Genomic DNA, 19,959 nt, shown 5'->3' with positions numbered 1-19,959 from the left:
TTCAACTGAAAGTCTAGGACAACATTGGTGCCAAAAGACTCAAAAAGAATGCACAACTCGTCATACCTTGACACGAATGGGGTGTGGCTGCCGATGACCTAGCAGAGTTCTACTTTTCCGCAAAACATAAGAAACTGTGGTTGCAGTGGGCTAAGCAATGCTTAGGAGTGGAAAAACATTGCCTGATCTGATGAAATTGGTTCCTGCTGTTTCATATTTAAACCCTACACACACAACAAACAGGTTGTCAGGCTGGGACTAGCCAAACCAACTAGGGGAAGGATTCAGGTGCGGGAGACGGAGAGGTAGAACGAAGCTTGGGTCAAAGAACCAGTGAACTGGGCAATGTAGGTTAGGCAAGACGTAGGACGTCAAAGACAGGCAGAAGGGTCAAGCGATCGGGTAAACAGACTGTCAGAGAATAATCCAAAAGACAGAAGTCGAAATAACAGGTGAGGATCAGAAACCAAATCCAAGCAAAAGTAGAGTGCTTAGAAAAGTAGCTGGAGCATATGAGACTTAGCGTTGGTTCATTGAAACAAAGGGGAATATATAGACCAGTTCATGAGCCATGAGATGCGGGATAGGTGTGGTAATGAGTCAATCAGTGGGAGATAGAGGATTGAATAAAGAAAAGCATTTCCACAATGAGGTGAGGGTGACATCTAGCGGAAGGATGAGGAACTGATGGAGGTCTGAAAAAGGTGACATCACCCCCCCTTCCTCCACGGGCAGCCCCTAAAGCATCCGGATGGTCCCTGTGGAAATCCAATATGAGGGTTGGGTCCAGAACATCAGTAGACGGTATCCAAGAGCTCTCCTCCGGACCATACCCCTCCCAATCCACAAGGTGGAAGAGGTAAACCCTCCGACGAGTTGAATCAAGGAGAGCCTAGACTGAGTATGCTGGACCAACATCTAGCTCAATAGGAGGAGGCGGAGGAGAGCTGGCAATGGTGGCATCTGGAGGAAGAAAAGTAAAAACTGCTGGTTTGAGGAGGGAGAGATGAAAAGAGGGAGATATGCAAAAATGAGGAGGCAATGTCAGACGATAGGTTACGGGATTTGTTGTTCTATCTTGTAGGGACCTATGTAATGGGGGCTCAGTTTCCTGGAGGGCTGCCGAAGACGTATATCCCTTGTGGAATGCCACACCTCCTGTCCAGGTTGGTAAACTGGAGCCGGTCTGCCTGTGTCTTCTGGCAGCGGTCAGATCGCTGAAGACGAACGTGGACAGGTTGCCAAGTTTCCTCATTATGACGGAACCAGTCATCAACTGCTGGAACATCCGTGAGCTCACCAACATCAGGAAATAAAGAAGGCTGATATCCCAGTACGCATTGAAATGGCATGAGACCTGTGGAAGAGTGTATCAGGGAGTTTTGTGCGTACTCTGCCCAGGGAAGAAATCTACTCCAGTCGGTCTGACGGTGGCAGCAGTAGGTGCATAGGAAACTTCCAATCTCCTGGTTGAGTCTCTCAGTTTGTCCATTTGTCTGTGGATGATAACCTGAGGAGAGACTCACATTAATGTTTAGAGAGCGGAAGAAAGCAATCCAGACTCGGGAAGTGAACTAAGGGCCTCTGTCAGATACAATGTCCTCCGGTAAACAAAAAAAGAAAAAAGAAAAAAGAAATTTGGCGGTAGCCAGTGCAGTGGGGAGACCCTTCAGTGGAATGAGCCTATAGGATTTAGAGAAGCGGTCTACAGCCACCAGGATAGTAGTAAAACCATTGGAATTCAGGAGATCAGTGATAAAGTCGATCGCTATATGTGACCTGGGTCTGTGAGGAATGGGGAGAGGCTCCAGGAAACTGGCACCACCAAAACTTGCGCTGAACCAGGGACATTTGTGTGACGCATTCCAGGATGCCCCGCGGCCTTGGAGGAATGGAGCCAGTGGAGAACCTGGGGACGAACAGAGGAAGGAACATACACGTTAGTAGAGGGACAATTGTGAAGGGGACAGGGACAATGGTGAAGGATCTGTAGTTTGTGCCTGTAGAATGTGGTCCATGATATCCCAGTGAATAGGTGCTACAAAGTAGGTGTAGGGTAGAATGAGTTAATTGCTGACGGGAGTGTACTGGGAGTCAAATTGTCAGGAGAGAGCGTCTGCTTTAGTGTTCTTAGATCCTAGACAATAAGTGATAGTGAAAATAAAACACGTCAAAAACAAAGCCCATCATGCTTGTCAGAGATTTAGTCATTTCGCAGAGCAAAGGCATTCGAGATTGTGGTGGTCAGTAAGGACCAATAATGGGTGTTGGGAACCTTCCAGCCAGTGCCTCCATTCATCAAATGCCAGTTTTATGGCTAGAAGCTCCCGGTTTCCAATGTCGTAATTTCACACTGCCAGAGATAGTACCTACCCCACTCTCAGAACCTCAACGTTAAAGGGGACGGTAGGGTCAGGGTGCTTCAAGATAGGTGCGGCAATAAAGAGAGTTTTGAGCCAAGCATTGCAGGCATCAGTAGTCCAGGAAAGGGTGCAAGCGGAGCCCCGGAGCAAGGCCACCGAACTGAAATTCTGGATAAACCTCAGATAAAAATTAGCAAATCCCAAAAACCTTTGTAATTCCTTGATAGTCTGGGGTTGGGGCCAATCAGTGACAGCTCTAACCTTGTCCTGGTTCATGTGTCCTTATCCATGATGTAACCCAGGAAGTCGATGTGTTGGCAATGAAACGCACACTTCTCAGCCTTCACATATAGTTCATTCTTTAGCAGACATTGAAGCACCTGACGAACATGAGAGATGTGATCAGTGAGGGTTAGGGAATAGATCAGATATCGTCAATGTAAACGATTACAAAACAGTTTAAAAAATGTCTCAAGACCTCATTGACAAAAGCCTGAAAGACGGAGGGAGCGTTAACCAATCCGAAAGACATGACAAGATATTCAAAATGACCTGTGCTTGTTATGAACGCTGTCTTCCACTCATCGCCCTCTCGGATTCTGATTAAATTGTAGGCGCTATGAAGGTGCAGAACTTCCAATGCAGCTGGTACCAAGGGCACCAAGGAACCAAGGAAATCTGCAGCTCGTCTGGTATACTCTCTGCCCCGATTTGAACACGCTACTCCACTGCTCCATTCCCTACGCTGGCTCCCGATACCGGTACGCATTCAGTTCAAGATATTGACCCTCACCTACCGCTGTCTCGACCACACTGCACCAAATTACCTTCAGACACTTGTCTTTCCATACATCCCCTCCAGACCACTGTGCTCTTCTGGTGCCAGAAGACTAACTCTGCCTCCTCTCCACTCTCCTTCCTCCAGAGCCCGCTCCTTCTCATCCCTGGCCCCTAAATGGAGGAACAACCTTCCCACCGAAGACAAAACAGCATCCTTGACCTCCTTCCAGCGCTTTCTCAAGACACATCTTTTCAGTCATTTTAATCCCCGTTAGATAGCACTTCACAGCATTTTATCATGCTTCTTCCGTTATTGATTGATTTCCTTCTTGCTCCCTTTCCCGTAGCCCTTGATTGTGACCCTACATCTTGGCAGCACTTGGCTTTCACCGTCCAAGATGTATGACCTCAGTTACTGTACTTACCTGTGTAAATTGGAAGTTGTAAAATGTATTATATTTTGAATTGCTCTGTTTAATGTAAATTTGAATTTGTAATGATTGATGCCTTTTACTTAACCGTATTCTTGCACTTTGTATTGCAGTTATGTTGTAAGTCACCCTGGATAAGGGTGTCTGCCAGGAAATAAAATAATAATAATTATATACATACAGAGTGTGGTACAGGCCAGACGCATGCACCACCGCAACACAATACATCATGAACAAACTATATACAGGGCGGCCATGTAAGGCAACGTGCCTGTAGGCCGCATGACAGACCCAGGGAACACATTGACAGGGTTGTCAGTAAGTCCAGGAGCAGCTCGCATGGGTGCTCAACTGGAAGGCATAGTCTGGTGGAAGGGAAAACATGGTTCAAATAGCTCCATCAGGATGTACTTAACAGGGGCACAGTGGGAGAGGAAAGGCAGGAGCTACAGCCCATAGGCTACTGGGGCTCGACTGCAGCCAACACTGGGTTCCCAATGGAAGGGACCAGTCCCGTCACATCCAACCTCTAGAACCAGGCAAATGTAAGCGGTGAGGCCCAAGCTGCAGCTGCACAAATGTCTGCCAAGGGGGCGCCTTGAAAAAGGGCCCAAGATGTGGCAACGCCTCAAGTCGAGTGGGCCACCAGGTGTTCAGGCAAGGCCGACTCTCTTGCTCTGAAGCGAAGGGAGGAGGATGAAAAGCCATCAACTCAATAGGCCTGTTGACATGGAATGGAGACAGCACTTTCAGGAGGAACTCAGGGTTAGGTCGTAGCGTGACCCTGGAGCCATCTCCCACAAAATGGGCACATGATGGGTGTATGGACAGGGCGTGTAACTCGCTCACAGACGTGATTTCCAGCAAAAACGCAGTCTTAAGTGACACCAGCTTCAGCTCAGCTGAGTTCAGTGGCTCAAATGGGGCTTGGGAAAGTGCATCCAGCACTACATCAAGAAGCCATGCGGGCAGTGAAGGGGTGCAAGGAGGCCTCAGCCGTAAACTAAACAGCCAGGAAATGAGACCCAGGGGGCTCGCCAGCAACCCGGACATAACATGTGGAGATGGCCACCAGATACACTATGAGCGTGGACTGGGACTTTACCTGGTCCAACAGCTCCTGTAGAAATTGCAATATGACCCCGATGGGGCAATTAATTGGGTCTTGACCGCTGTCTTGGCACCAGGTGCTAAACGTCTGCCAGTGGTAGGAATACTGTGACCTCATAGAGGGAGCTCTCAATGGCTGAATAGTGGCTACTACCACGTCTGACAGACCCCAGGTAATCAATCGCTCCCGCTCAGGGGCCAGGCACAGAGCTGGAGGAGGCCCGGATTAGGGTGCCAAAGCGTGCCCTGCACCTGGGACAACAAGTCCGCTCTCACTGGGAGCTGCCGAGGCTCTCCGTGGAGGAGGGCAATCAGGTCTGCGAACCAGAATCTGCAAGGCCACCGTGGGGCTATCAGCAGAACTGTTGCTCGTTCTCTACTGACCTTCTCCAGGTCCACCGTAAGGGTGGGCCAGAGGCTGCTGGAACGCCTCTGGGACAGGGCTTGGGTGGTGGAGGAGGTGGGTTCGGGCCAGGCCCCCTCCTACCACGAGCTGCCTTGGGCTGCCGGGGACCAGGGCGGCAAGCCTGGGGGGGCGCCTGCCTGCCAGTGAGACGATGGCGCAGATCAGCAGGTGGGCGGGGCTGTTTTCTGTTTGTGGAGTGGAATACATTGGGAATGACTCTTAGGGGTTTGTTTTGTGACGGGCAAAATAATCAAATGGATTTTCAGTCCTTTCACTGTCCCTTTCTATTTTCCCTGTACTGAGCTTTGAACCTCTCTCTCTCTCTCTCTCTGCACCTCTGGTTGCTCTCCAGAATGAGATTAACATTGTAAATAACCTAAATTTAAACTTGTATTACTTGTGCAGTCATCGATTGTATGCCCCCTGATTATAGTCCTACTGATAATCTCATTAATAAAGCACATATTAATCTAAAATCATAGCCTACATGTTTAGGTTTGTGCTCTTAAGTTGTACCTGAAGGTTCCTGCTCTGAGTCTGACTCTGAACTGACCACCATCTCCAGTTCTGCAGGAGCACCTGAAGCTCTAGTGCTGCTGCTGCTTCCTTGTCCACCTTTGCAAAGAAAAGACTCTATTATTGTTTCAGTAAGCTACATTTATACAGCTTTAAGAGTGGTCTCTTAATTTGGAGTGGTCTCAATTATTCCCCGAGCTGTATATTATTGTTGTAACTTGTAATGCTGGTACTAATGGCGCTAATGTCATTGCCTGTGCTGTGTCACACAGGCTACTGTGTTACGTTCATGGATGTATTATGGTTATGTTACTGTAGCCTGTTTCGCCTGTGGCATGAGTCATGATCGAATGATGGCAAGTCCATAGTCTAGGTTTACTATTTTTTACTAGTTGAAACATATTGCCTTCAATGTCATATTATGATCACTATGTTGCACTCATTGCTATGATATAATTCCTCCATGAAGACGTAACACGTGCAAACTCTTTAGCCTACCGGCTGTTGTGTCACTGTTATTAGCAAGGCTAGCCATGCTGGGTGTCATGTGTGTGTGTTTTAGATAGTGTTTTTGACTGACCTGGTCCCTTGGCAAACATGTTGCTTATTTTGCAGCACTTAGCTGCGTCTGTGGCGAGGGCCTTTCTCTTTTTTATTATCTCCCTCTCTGCTCCACCTTTCCTTTTCTAACTGTCCCTTTCGCTGTGCGAATAGTTTAAAATGTTATCGGAAGAGAAGGAATAGTTCACGTGACCCAAATGCATTATAATCTAATTAATGGAAAACAACCATTGATGGAACAAAATGTGAAAATAAGAATGATGAAATAATGTTTTTTGAAATAAAGGCTTTGTTTTGTTTTTGAAGCTCAATGAGAGGCTTTGTGAAATACTGTGCATTCAGAGAACTGTGACAGCAGCCTATCATCCCCAAACAAATGGCCTGGATGAAAAGACGAACGACAACATTAAATGGTAACTTCAGTTGTTTATATGTGTGATTAGGTTTAATCTTAATATATTATTATCTTTTGTTTTATTTACATTTGAACTCCTTTTTAGAGCCCTCAAGAAACTGGTCAACAATCAGCAGAATGACTGGGATGTTTATCTGGATGCCACATTATTTTCTTTGCGGTCCAAGATACATACCACCACGAAACACTCCCTGTTTCTTCTAATGTATGGAAGAGAGGCTGTGTTCCCTTCAGAGCTTCCTGCTGACGTGCCGGTGAGTGCTTTTTAAATGTTCCCATCTTCGTTTCTTGTTGATTACTTTTGTGTTGACCGCCCTGTTATAGATGATTATTAATGTATATTAGTACATATATTATCACCTTATGATGTGTTAGATCTTTCTATCAACTTAAGATATTGTAATTAGAACAAGTTTTGAACTTCTATTCATGGCCAGTAGGACTCATTGACCTGAGCTCATACAACTTGTTTTTTAGTTTAAAAAGTATAATTGTATTAATTATGGACTATAACATTAAACATATTGTGCTATTTATCACTGACTTCCTTATATCAAAGATTAACAAGGACGTGTTGTCATGCTGTTTTCATCCTGTTGTCATGCTGTCATAAAACCATTAAAAAAAACAAATATTAGCATAAACAATTAGTTATTATTTTTTGTGAAGATTTCTGTTGTACAAAATGGTTAGCAATTCCTGCGAATTTCCTGCGACTGTATGTAATGAAGGACCACTTTACTTTTAGCTTTCCGTCATAATTTTGCCTGCACACTCCAGTTACAGTGAATTTGTAGAGTACAGGAGTAAAACTTCTGAGAGCATGAAAAAAGCAGCTGAAGAGAACATACAGAAATCCCAGGAAAAACAGAAGGAATCCTACGCCAAAAGGGTCCAGAAGAAGTACCAAAACGTTGTCTACAGTGTTGGCGATGATGTCCTTCTACTAAATATGAGGAAGTGTGGAAGGAAGGGAGGAAGAATAGAGCCCGATTTCTCTGGACCTTACATTATTGAAGATGTACAGTGAGGGAAAAAAGTATTTGATCCCCTGCTGATTTTGTACGTTTGCCCACTGACAAAGAAATAATCAGTCTATAATTTTAATGGTAGGTGTATTTTAACAGTGAGAGACAGAATAACAACAAAAAAATCCAGAAAAACGCATTTCAAAAAAGTTATACATTGATTTGCATGTTAATGAGGGAAATAAGTATTTGACCCCTTCGACTTAGTACTTGGTGGCAAAACCCTTGCTGGCAATCACAGAGGTCAGATGTTTCTTGTAGTTGGCCACCAGGTTTGCACACATCTCAGGAGGGATTTTGTCCCACTCCTCTTTGCAGATCCTCTCCAAGTCATTAAGGTTTCAAGGCTGACGTTTGGCAACTCGAACCTTCAGCTCCCTCCACAGATTTTCTATGGGATTAAGGTCTGGAGACTGGCTAGGCCACTCCAGGACCTTAATGTGCTTCTTCTTGATCCACTCCTTTGTTGCCTTGGCTGTGTGTTTTGGGTCATTGTCATGCTGGAATACCCATCCACGACCCATTTTCAATGCCCTGGCTGAGGGAAGGAGGTTCTCACCCAAGATTTGACGGTACATGGCCCCGTCCATCGTCCCTTTGATGCAGTGCAGTTGTCCTGTCCCCTTAGCAGTAAAACACCCCCAAATCATAATGTTTCCACCTCCATGTTTGACGGTGGGAATGGTGTCCTCCAAACATGGTGACTTGAGTTGATGCCAAAGAGCTCGATTTTGGTCTCATCTGACCACAACACTTTCACTCAGTTCTCCTCTGAATCATTCAGATGTTCATTGGCAAACTTCAGACGGGCCTGTACATGTGCTTTCTTGAGCAGGGGGACCTTGCGGGCGCTGCAGGATTTCAGTCCTTCACGGCGTAGTGTGTTACCAATTGTTTTCTTGGTGACTATGGTCCCAGCTGCCTTGAGATCATTAACAAGATCCTCCCGTGTAGTTCTGGGCTGATTCCTCACCGTTCTCATGATCATTGAAACTCCACGAGGTGAGATCTTGCATGGAGCCCCAGACAGAGGGAGACTGACAGTTATTTTGCGTTTCTTCCATTTGCGAATAATCACACCAACTGTTGTCACCTTCTCACCAAGCTGCTTGGCGATGGTCTTGTAGCCCATTCCAGCCTTGTGTAGTTCTACAATCTTGTCCCTGACATCCTTGGACAGCTCTTTGGTCTTGGTCATGGTGGAGAGTTTGGAATCTGATTGATTGATTGCTTCTGTGGACAGGTATCTTTTATACAGGTAACGAGCTGAGATTAGGAGCACTCCCTTTAAGAGAGTGCTCCTAATCTCAGCTCGTTACCTGTATAAAAGACACCTGGGAGCCAGAAATCTTGCTGATTGATAGGGGATCAAATACTTATTTCACTCATTAACATGCAAATCAATTTATAACTTTTTTGAAATGCGTTTTTCTGGATTTTTTTGTTGTTATTCTGTCTCTCACTGTTAAAATACACCTACCATTAAAATTATAGACTGATCATTTCTTTATCAGTGGGCAAACGTACAAAATCAGCAGGGGATCAAATACTTTTTTCCCCCACTGTATGTGGCAAACGTGTGACCCTAAGAAACTCAGATGGAGCAACTTTGAAAAACAAATACAATATTAGTCACTTAAAACCCTACAGAAGAGGCCAAACTGAAAGCAAGCCTGTTGACTGTTTGAGAAGCACTGTTCCCTGTCAGCCAGCCGAAAGCAAGACTTCTTTGGATTTGGCTCCTCACACCGTTATGCCTGACCGTAGCCCTCTGCACTCTCTCCATGAAGAAAGCGTCCCTGGAACTTTTCAACAAGAAGCAACTTTGCAAAGGCCATCAGTCATTAATTTTGCCCCCGCAACAGCTGACTCAAGATGCGACAGCCTAAAAGAGGTAAAAGCCACTACAACACCTGGAAAGACTGCAATGGAGATCCCATCAAATGTGAAGCGAACCACACAAGAAGAAGGTGTCATACAGTAGATAAAGAGCGCCAAGTTCACTGGTTTTGACCCGTTGGTCATATGTCGCTAGTTTGGCCTACCCCAAGAGTTCATTTTTTGCATGAGCGTGGTATGGCTATAAGGCACTATTCCTTTCATGCTGACCCGTTGGCCATTTTGATCAGTTGGTCACTATTTGAATGGTTGGTCTACAGGGAGTGGACAAAAATCACCCAAAACACAAAGCAGTTGTTTCCTTAATCCTTTATTCATATACTTTTTTGTGAAAGCTAAAGTATGTCTTTACCCACAGGGTACAGTGCTACTGCATAAGCATGATGGATACCTTATGCTTTGGATGGTTGTCTTGTGGGAATCAAAATATTTGGTTACTGGTTTTAAATTATTATAAATTGAAAAATATAGCTCAGATGCAACTTGTGGAGGAGCACTGTCCCTGTATAATGGTAACATAAGCTAAGATAGTGGTTATGTCCACCCCTTTTAATGTTCTTGTTTTTTCTTTGCATGTGAATTTAGGCCTTTATATTGAACGCTGTTTATTTTATTTTGGCCTGTTGGCCTTCTCAGTTAATTTTGTTTTGGCCCATTGGCCTTGTCAAGATGTTTAACAAGAGAGTTCTTAAAGTAACACTAATTTTTATATACTTTCTATTCAGTGCGGATGCTCTGGGTTGCAAAGGACCAAATGCGGGTGGAATCAGTGGTTGGGCCATACAAGCTGTATGATTCTTCTTTTCGTACCCTGCAAGAGACAGAGTGGTTGTCAGATGAAGTAAGAAACAAAGGTCATAGATGCATACCTTCACCTACTATGAGAAGAACATCAGGAAAGTAATAATTAAACACAGATTATTTTTCTAAACTTCAGTTTGTATACTTAAACTGTAAATATTTTGTTCACAGAAAACAGTTCACCAACTAGGTGCAGCTGTTGGAACGTCCTTGTTCTCTGGAAATTTCCGATGTCTCAGTAAGGTGAATTGACTATCCAGAAGGTGATCAAATTACTAGAATGGCTTGACCTAGCATTAACTTGTATCCTTTCTACAGATTAAGTTTCCAGTTGAGGACATTTGGCTGTGCCCTGTGAACTTTGGAGCACATTGGATTGTTGTGGTATGTGTTTTGAAATTGTGTAGAAGCAGGGATATTGCTTAGTTATAAAATAATTGGTAAATATTCTCTTTTTAAGGCAGATTTTGGTATAGTCTATGACAAACTACTATAAATATATGAAAAAGAAATTGAGTATCAAGATGAGTATAACATGTACAGTGTAGTTCTTAACCAAAGCAAGATTAAATGTTTTAACAAATCTGCCTAGTAGTGAGTTATTGATGAATGTTCAGTTTGTGGCATGTCCTTTGTGGGCTTATATTTTAGATTGTCTGTATGTCCACAAAGACCTTGGTAGTCATTGACCCTATCGGAAATGAAGGTTCATATGAATGAAAGATTCTGCGGAACTGGAGGTAATATCAATTTATTTCTTTATAAGAATGAAACATATTTCCAATTAAAAGGCCTTAACGAAGTCTCTACAATAACCAGGAATTTCCTAAAGATGAGACAGTGGGATGCAGCAGGAGTAAGAAACGTTGAGAATTGTTCCACTTGCACAGTATTTGTGTTAATTATATAAACTTTATTTTATTTTTTTATATACAGCTATGGAAAAAATTAAGAGACCACTCCAAGTTCAGAAATCAATGTTAAGTGGTCTCTTAATTTTTTCCAGAGCTGTATGTGCACACTTTTTATTTTGATGCCTGCAGCACATAGCTGAAGAAGTTGGGAGAGGACAATGTAAACCTGAGAATCTTGAGATTGGTCTCAGGTGATGCTTACATATTTGATTATAAATGACATTGAAAACTGATCCCCCTGGTTCTTTAAGAGCAAAAATGATTTGAGGGTCACCTTTGCATAATACTGCATGAGCAAATATGACAGTGTAAGAACAAGTTTTCGAAATGCGTGATTTCAAGGAATTTAGGGATTTAATTATCTACAGCACATAGAGATTTTTCTGGATTATCTCAATCTTGTGTCTAAGATAATGCCAAAAAGCTATATTGAATCTCTGGTCTTAAAGCACTGAGATGACACTACTGCCTTAAAAACAGATATGCTTCTGTACAAAGTATAACCTCAAATACTTCAGGAACTTCTACAAAAACTCAATTGCTACAAATGCGTAATGAGTAAATGAGTAAATTTGACTGCATCTGAGATTCCTGGCAGACCACAGCACACTTTGCATCAGTCTATCTCAGATAATCAAAGATTTCTGTTCAGTATACATTTCAATGTTGGGGATTTGGGGTTGTATGTACTTGACAAGGATAATAGACTAGCAATAATAGTTGATATTTCGTTTATTTTATGTATTTTCATTTTTATTCAAGTATAGCCAAATCATTCCAATTTACGTGTAATGTTTTGGTAATCTAGAATCCTGATATCAAGTAAGATCATTCTGAAAATAATACAGTACTGGCTCAGGTTACTAAAAATGGTTAACTTTATTTTTTCAGGTACAATGTGACATTTGCAGCAGATGGGCACATTTTGAATGTGTCAATTATGACAACCAGGCAACATACACTTGTTCAAAATCTATTTAAATTACACACTGTTTGAATAAAGTTTTTCATGTAACTATGCTGTTCTGTAATTTGATCAAACATGCATCTAAGAAAGGATAGGCCTATAACAAGAACAAACCTGGAGTTACATTGAGAAAGGTGGGTAACAAAGTAAATCACTTATGTAACAAAGTTCGAACACTTTCTAATAGGAAAAAAGACCATCGGAACAGGCTAAATATTATTTTAAGATTGTTTATTGCATTAACAAATATGCTAAATAATAAATTTCAAAGCTTGCATAGACTATGGTTGGTCTGCTTATCAAATTGTGCTACCCAATACTATACTGCAGGTAGGATGTTTTGACAAGGTTTAATTTAACCATAAAATGATAATACAATGCGTTATTATACCATTAACTGCCACTAAATTACACCATAATGACTACTGATTTCTCTCAATAAAAAAACGGCAAAGGCTCCGTGCGGTAGTATTTTTCGACACAGTAGCACAGATCGATAGAGAGAACTGTCGGTTTAAGCTGCGGTAGGATAATCTGACGAAGTAGGACAGCTCGACACAACACTGGCTTTCAGTTCAAATGGAGGTTCTTCCCAGGCTGTGTTCAAGTTTAGAGGCTTTCCCGCTTTCATCTAATTGGCTGATTACTTGATAAGCCTTTCCGATTGGTTGGCTAAGCGGTTTGTCATAGGGAACACACACACACACACACACACACACACACACATATACATTATTATTATTATTATTTGTATTTCTTGGCAGACGCCCTTATCCAGGGCGACTTACAACATAAGTGTAAAACAAAGTGCAAAAATACAGTTAAGTAAAGGCATCAATCATTACAAATTCAATTTACATTAAACATAGCAATTCAAAATATAATACATTTTACAAATTCCAATTTACAATTTACACAGGCAAGTACAGTAAGTGAGGTCCTACATCCTGGACGGTAAAAGCTAAATGCTGTCAAGATGTCAGGTCACAGTCAAGGGCTACGGGAAAGGGAGCAAGAAGGAAACAAGTCAAAAACACAAGAAGCATAATAACAATCTGTGAAGTGCTATCTAGCAGGGATAGACTAATATTACTGTCTGTGTCTGTGTATGTACACTCACCTAAAGGATTATTAGGAACACCATACTAATACTGTGTTTGACCCCCTTTCGCCTTCAGAACTGCCTTAATTCTACGTGGCATTGATTCAACAAGGTGCTGAAAGCATTCTTTAGAAATGTTGGCCCATATTGATAGGATAGCATCTTGCAGTTGATGGAGATTTGTGGGATGCACATCCAGGGCACGAAGCTCCCGTTCCACCACATCCCAAAGATGCTCTATTGGGTTGAGATCTGGTGACTGTGGGGGCCAGTTTAGTACAGTGAACTCATTGTCATGTTCAAGAAACCAATTTGAAATGATTCGACCTTTGTGACATGGTGCATTATCCTGCTGGAAGTAGCCATCAGAGGATGGGTACATGGTGGTCATAAAGGGATGGACATGGTCAGAAACAATGCTCAGGTAGGCCGTGGCATTTAAACGATGCCCAGTTGGCACTAAGGGGCCTAAAGTGTGCCAAGAAAACATCCCCCACACCATTACACCACCACCACCAGCCTGCACAGTGGTAACAAGGCATGATGGATCCATGTTCTCATTCTGTTTACGCCAAATTCTGACTCTACCATCTGAATGTCTCAACAGAAATCGAGACTCATCAGACCAGGCAACATTTTTCCAGTCTTCAACTGTCCAATTTTGGTGAGCTTGTGCAAATTGTAGCCTCTTTTTCCTATTTGTAGTGGAAATGAGTGGTACCCGGTGGGGTCTTCTGCTGTTGTAGCCTATCCGCCTCAAGGTTGTACGTGTTGTGGCTTCACAAATGCTTTGCTGCATACCTCGGTTGTAACGAGTGGTTATTTCAGTCAAAGTTGCTCTTCTATCAGCTTGAATCAGTCGGCCCATTCTCCTCTGACCTCTAGCATCAACAAGGCATTTTCGCCCACAGGACTGCCGCATACGGGATGTTTTTCCCTTTTCACACCATTCTTTTGTAAACCCTAGAAATGGTTGTGCGTGAAAATCCCAGTAACTGAGCAGATTGTGAAATACTCAGACCGGCCCGTCTGGCACCGACAACCATGCCACGCTCAAAATTGCTTAAATCACCTTTCTTTCCCATTCAGACATTCAGTTTGGAGTTCAGGAGATTGTCTTGACCAGGACCACACCCCTAAATGCATTGAAGCAACTGCCATGTGATTGGTTGGTTAGATAATTGCATTAATGAGAAATTGAACAGGTGTTCCTAATAATCCTTTAGGTGAGTGTATATACATACTGTATTGATTTGTATTTACAAAAACTTTAAATTATGGGGAACCCAGTAATAGGCTAATAATAACATTATTATTAATAATATTATATGAGAATGTAGCTTTTTAATATAACAACAACTACAACAACAATAATAATAGTTACAATAGGTAAGTATATGTGACGCAATTTTTATCAAATGATTTATTTCTTGTCAGATGCCCTTAACCATGGTGATTTGTTTTTAAAGTTGTGATTTGGATTTTGCATTTACAAAATGTGAGATATAATATACATTAAAAAGAGATACATTATATATAGTGTAGGTACACTGCAGTGTATAGCCTAGGGCAAAGGTCGGATGCTTATATCAGGTACAGGTAGTTCAGGTATAGGTAAACTCTACTGACAGTTGGATCAGCCTGTGGAATCTACAGAGAGAGAGAACACAGCACCGTTCCAGAATAGTCAGTCTGTATTCCAACTCCCAGAGACATTCCCTCAGGCACTTTGGGTGTGTTATTATTATTATTACCCCTGCTATACTGTAGTGTATTGTAGGCTCTTTCTATATTGCTCAAATTGCAATTGGGTTGGATATTTTCGGTGAGTGAAGTCGCTCTTTTCTTGTTTTGGATAACAGTTTATACAGTGAAAAGACACTATTGTTCTGTGATTTGTCTTGTGATTTGAGACTTAACTTGACAGAAATGTAATCTGTCAGTCTCTTTCAACGTGCCTGACAAGCCATGACTAAATGTTTACTGTGAAATATAAATCAGAAAATGAGACTCTGCTGCACACCCTAAAAGTCTAAACTCTATGTGTTTATTGCGAGTGCTGCGGAATAAACTGGCTGGACTCGTTGGGTGGAAATGTCCTTCCTTTCTGTTGCATTTTCTAATATAAACCAATTTGACTCATACCAGATAAACTCTCATGTGACAGCGACACAAAGAGTAGACAGCGTTATTAACCTTTAGAGCTCTTGTACATTGTGATTGTTTTTTCTGTCTTCTTCCTGTTTAAATATCTCGCCCCGGGCTGTGCATTTGTTACAGAATGCGGCTGTACTTTTTAATCAGAGCAATACCATCAAGTACAATGAACTGGACACATATATGCCAGAATGCAAGAACGCATTTTAGAGCAACAGGAAATAGAATGCAGCAATAAAAAAGACTATACTGCACACCAGAAAAGCTGGACAAAATGATTACTTAGAAATGGAAATGTGCAATAGGCCTAAGTGCGGTAGAGAAAGGGTAGGGTGCTCTAATCAATTTTACAACTATTTACCGCCTAATATTTAGGGACTGTGTAGTGAAGTGTTTGTGTAAGCGGAGGGATCGAATCTAAACCGTGTGACTGAGTTGTGTGCGTGTTGAAGAAGACAGGGCATCCATAGCGGTGTTTACAGATCTCCTGAGGGGAAGTTTCAGTCGAGCTTTGACCCCACTTGAGCGAAACAAACGAACAAAAAAAGGCGTCCGGAAACGTGTCGATATGTAGTTTTCTAAATAATACATTTACAAAGACACAGGATCAAATCAAGAAAAAAAAAAAACGAGAGAGCGATTGTAATAGTCTGTACAGCTGCACTCGCTCGAACATAAACTTATGCTGGGGTCACACTAATCGATTTTGTGAACAGTAGGCAGCTGGCGTGCAATCCTGAGAGGCGGCAGTAGCGGCTTGTTTTGAACGCAGAGCCGCCCTCGCTGCAGAGCGTCTCCAGAGCCACGCCCCCTCACCACACATGCGCACACAGAGCGGAGTCTCGGCGCCAGCAGGAGAGACGTGCGGGTGGAGTCGATCGCAACAGCTTCAGATTAGCGCCTGTCTCATTCACAGGTCAGACATTACAATAATAACCAACGTGAACATCTTATTTACGGTTATTATGTTTTTAAAAATAGCAGCTGCTGCTCGCCTTCCATTCCCGCGCTCGCTCTGCACAGCGTCAAGAAACCCGCGCTGATGACGTGTGATTGTCTGCGCAAATATAGATTGACAGACAGGAAGGACATCCTATCATTACATCTGGATCGAATGCAATGATTGGTCGATCCTTTTTTAGTCATGTCCCTTCCACAGAAGATGTAAATATATATATATTTACATTTAGACCACTTAAATTATTGATTGCTATCAACCAGTATAACAAAAATAATGTTTCTGGAAAAGATTGCATACCCTACCTTTAACGACTATTTTGCACCGAATTTGTGTCTTGCGTCGTGAAGCAGCGCACACACCCGAGTGCTTAAGTACAGGGTCACACACTGCACCACTGATCTGACATCCTTGTCGTGGATCTGCGTCACAGCCTCCAAACTCCCACATCCCGCAGAAACACGCGTGATCCACACAGAGAAAAGGTCAACAAACACGGACGTGGACATGTAAAGGTCAGGTTCGTGAAGTGCAGATGTCCGCAATTATGCACAGCTCCACCAATGGGATCAGTGGGTTTCTGCAGATCTGTGCAAAACTGCGGAAATCTGCGCAACAAGAACACGACCACAAACTGCTGCTGCTGTCCGTGTTCGTGTCGGACAAACAAAAAGCGGAGAGAAAAGAGGATGAGTGTGAAGATCCGTGAGAGCTGCACTGAGAGAGCTGCAGCTGAGCACCAGTCACAGCTCTATCCATCAGACCCCCAGATAACAAACACAATGTCCTCTCAAACAAATTTATTTCGCCAGTCAGAACTTTTTTTCATGGGGGTATTTTGAGTGACTTGGTAAAAAAATGTGCAAATTTCCCCTTAATAAATAAAACAAAGATATATATATATATATATATATATATACATACATACATACACATATACACTCACCTAGAGGATTATTAGGAACACCTGTTCAATTTCTCATTAATGCAATTATCTAACCAACCAATCACATGGCAGTTGCTTCAATGCATTTAGGGGTGTGGTCCTGGTCAAGACAATCTCCTGAACTCCAAACTGAATGTCTGAATGGGAAAGAAAGGTGATTTAAGCAATTTTGAGCGTGGCATGGTTGTTGGTGCCAGACAGGCCGGTCTGAGTATTTCACAATCTGCTCAGTTACTGGGATTTTCACGCACAACCATTTCTAGGGTTTACAAAGAATGGTGTGAAAAGGGAAAAACATCCAGTATGCGGCAGTCCTGTGGGCGAAAATGCCTTGTTGATGCTAGAGGTCAGAGGAGAATGGGCCGACTGATTCAAGCTGATAGAAGAGCAACTTTGACTGAAATAACCACTCGTTACAACCGAGGTATGCAGCAAAGCATTTGTGAAGCCACAACACGTACAACCTTGAGGCGGATGGGCTACAACAGCAGAAGACCCCACCGGGTACCACTCATCTCCACTACAAATAGGAAAAAGAGGCTACAATTTGCACAAGCTCACCAAAATTGGACAGTTGAGACTGATGAGTCTCGATTTCTGTTGAGACATTCAGATGGTAGAGTCAGAATTTGGCGTAAACAGAATGAGAACATGGATCCATCATGCCTTGTTACCACTGTGCAGGCTGGTGGTGGTGGTGTAATGGTGTGGGGGATGTTTTCTTGGCACACTTTAGGCCCCTTAGTGCCAATTGGGCATCGTTTAAATGCCACAGCCTACCTGAGCATTGTTTCTGACCATGTCCATCCCTTTATGACCACCATGTACCCATCCTCTGATGGCTACTTCCAGCAGGATAATGCACCATGTCACAAAGGTCGAATCATTTCAAGTTGGTTCTTGAACATGACAATGAGTTCACTGTACTAAACTGGCCCCCACAGTCACCAGATCTCAACCCAATGGAGCATCTTTGGGATGTGGTGGAACGGGAGCTTCGTGCCCTGGATGTGCATCCCACAAATCTCCATCAACTGCAAGATGCTATCCTATCAATATGGGCCAACATTTCTAAAGAATGCTTTCAGCACCTTGTTGAATCAATGCCACGTAGAATTAAGGCAGTTCTGAAGGCGAAAGGGGGTCAAACACAGTATTAGTATGGTGTTCCTAATAATCCTTTAGGTGAGTGTATGTGAGAGTAGTTATATGGGGCACTCATTAAGGTGGGGCTGCAGGGTATTTGACCTGAGACCTTGAACTTGAGTTGAACTCGAGGCCCCTTTCTAGTGGGTGTGTTCTGGGGAACCTCTGAGGTATACATTTTGAAGGGGTGGAGTCCAGGAAACAAGAAACGAAGGTCAGCCTTAAGTTGAAAACGCAGGTAATCAGTCAGAGGATAGATCAGAATGCTGGGAATTGTTGCTTGGGAGGCAGAACAAGACTTCACCTAGATGAGAGGGACAGAGGAGCATAAATACCAGGGCTCACGAGCAGGGAACAGGAGACAGGTGACATCATGAATCAGTTAGACTGGGATGATTATTCAATGATAGAAAGCAATGATCAGAGAACAGTCTGCAGTAAGAGTGGTGCAAGTGACCTCTGGTGGCGAACTTGGGAATGGTTGAGCAGTGAGTGGTTTTTTAATTCTCAGTATTAAGACTGTTAAGGCCATACAGAAACACATGAGAACTGTAAGATCTTGTTTTTTTTGGTTGTTTGTTTGTTTGTTTTGTTTTTTTCTGTGTTTCTCTGTTTTGTAAAGTAGTATTTCTGTACAAGATTAGTAAACTAAAGGACAACAAAGATAAAATGTTTGTGATTTAAAATATTAATTTCACTTTATTTATGTATTTATTTATTTCATATATACACTACCGGTCAAAAGTATTAGAACACCTCAATTTTTCCAGTTTTTATTGAAATGTACACAGTTTAGGGTGGGGGGGGTGGGGGTCACACCTTCAAATGACCCTTTACAAAACAAACACAATTCTGTGAATTAGTAATATACCCCGTTGATTATATTTAGTACATTCATTTGACAAAGTACAAAAATAAAATGTTTAAATAAATGTATATAATAGTATTAAAATTGTTTCAGACCACTTAGTCATATAGATAAACATAATATAAACTTTCAAGCATTTTGTGTCAAACAATTGTGTACTAAATGAATGTACTAAATATAAGCAACAGGGTATATTACTAATTCACAGAATTGTGTGTGTGTGTGTTGGAAAGGGACATTTGAAGGTGTGACCCCCCCCCCCCCCCCCCATGTCTGTACCTTGACTATACCTTGGCCAAGAGTCCAGAGCCCTACCCACTACCACTACTCCACAAATTCATTGTGCCCCAAATTCATTGTCTTAGCACAGGGCAAATTACACAAAACATAGTATTGTACAGTAAGAGAAGATCAAATACACAGTTAGCCCGTGTGTCCACCAAAGCGTTTTTTCCTGAGGTCGGCGTGTTTTTTCAGTTGTTTGCAATGGGAGCCGCGTTTTTAAAACGCCGGCAGCGGGACGCGGCGCTGAGCGTCTTTCTCACGCTGAGCGCTGCGCGTTTTTTTCTGGTAAAACGCTGCGCTTGTCAC

Source organism: Amia ocellicauda, chromosome 12, assembly GCF_036373705.1.
Source record: "Amia ocellicauda isolate fAmiCal2 chromosome 12, fAmiCal2.hap1, whole genome shotgun sequence".
NCBI classification, from domain to species: domain Eukaryota; kingdom Metazoa; phylum Chordata; class Actinopteri; order Amiiformes; family Amiidae; genus Amia; species Amia ocellicauda.
This window is presented reverse-complemented; position numbering follows the sequence as displayed.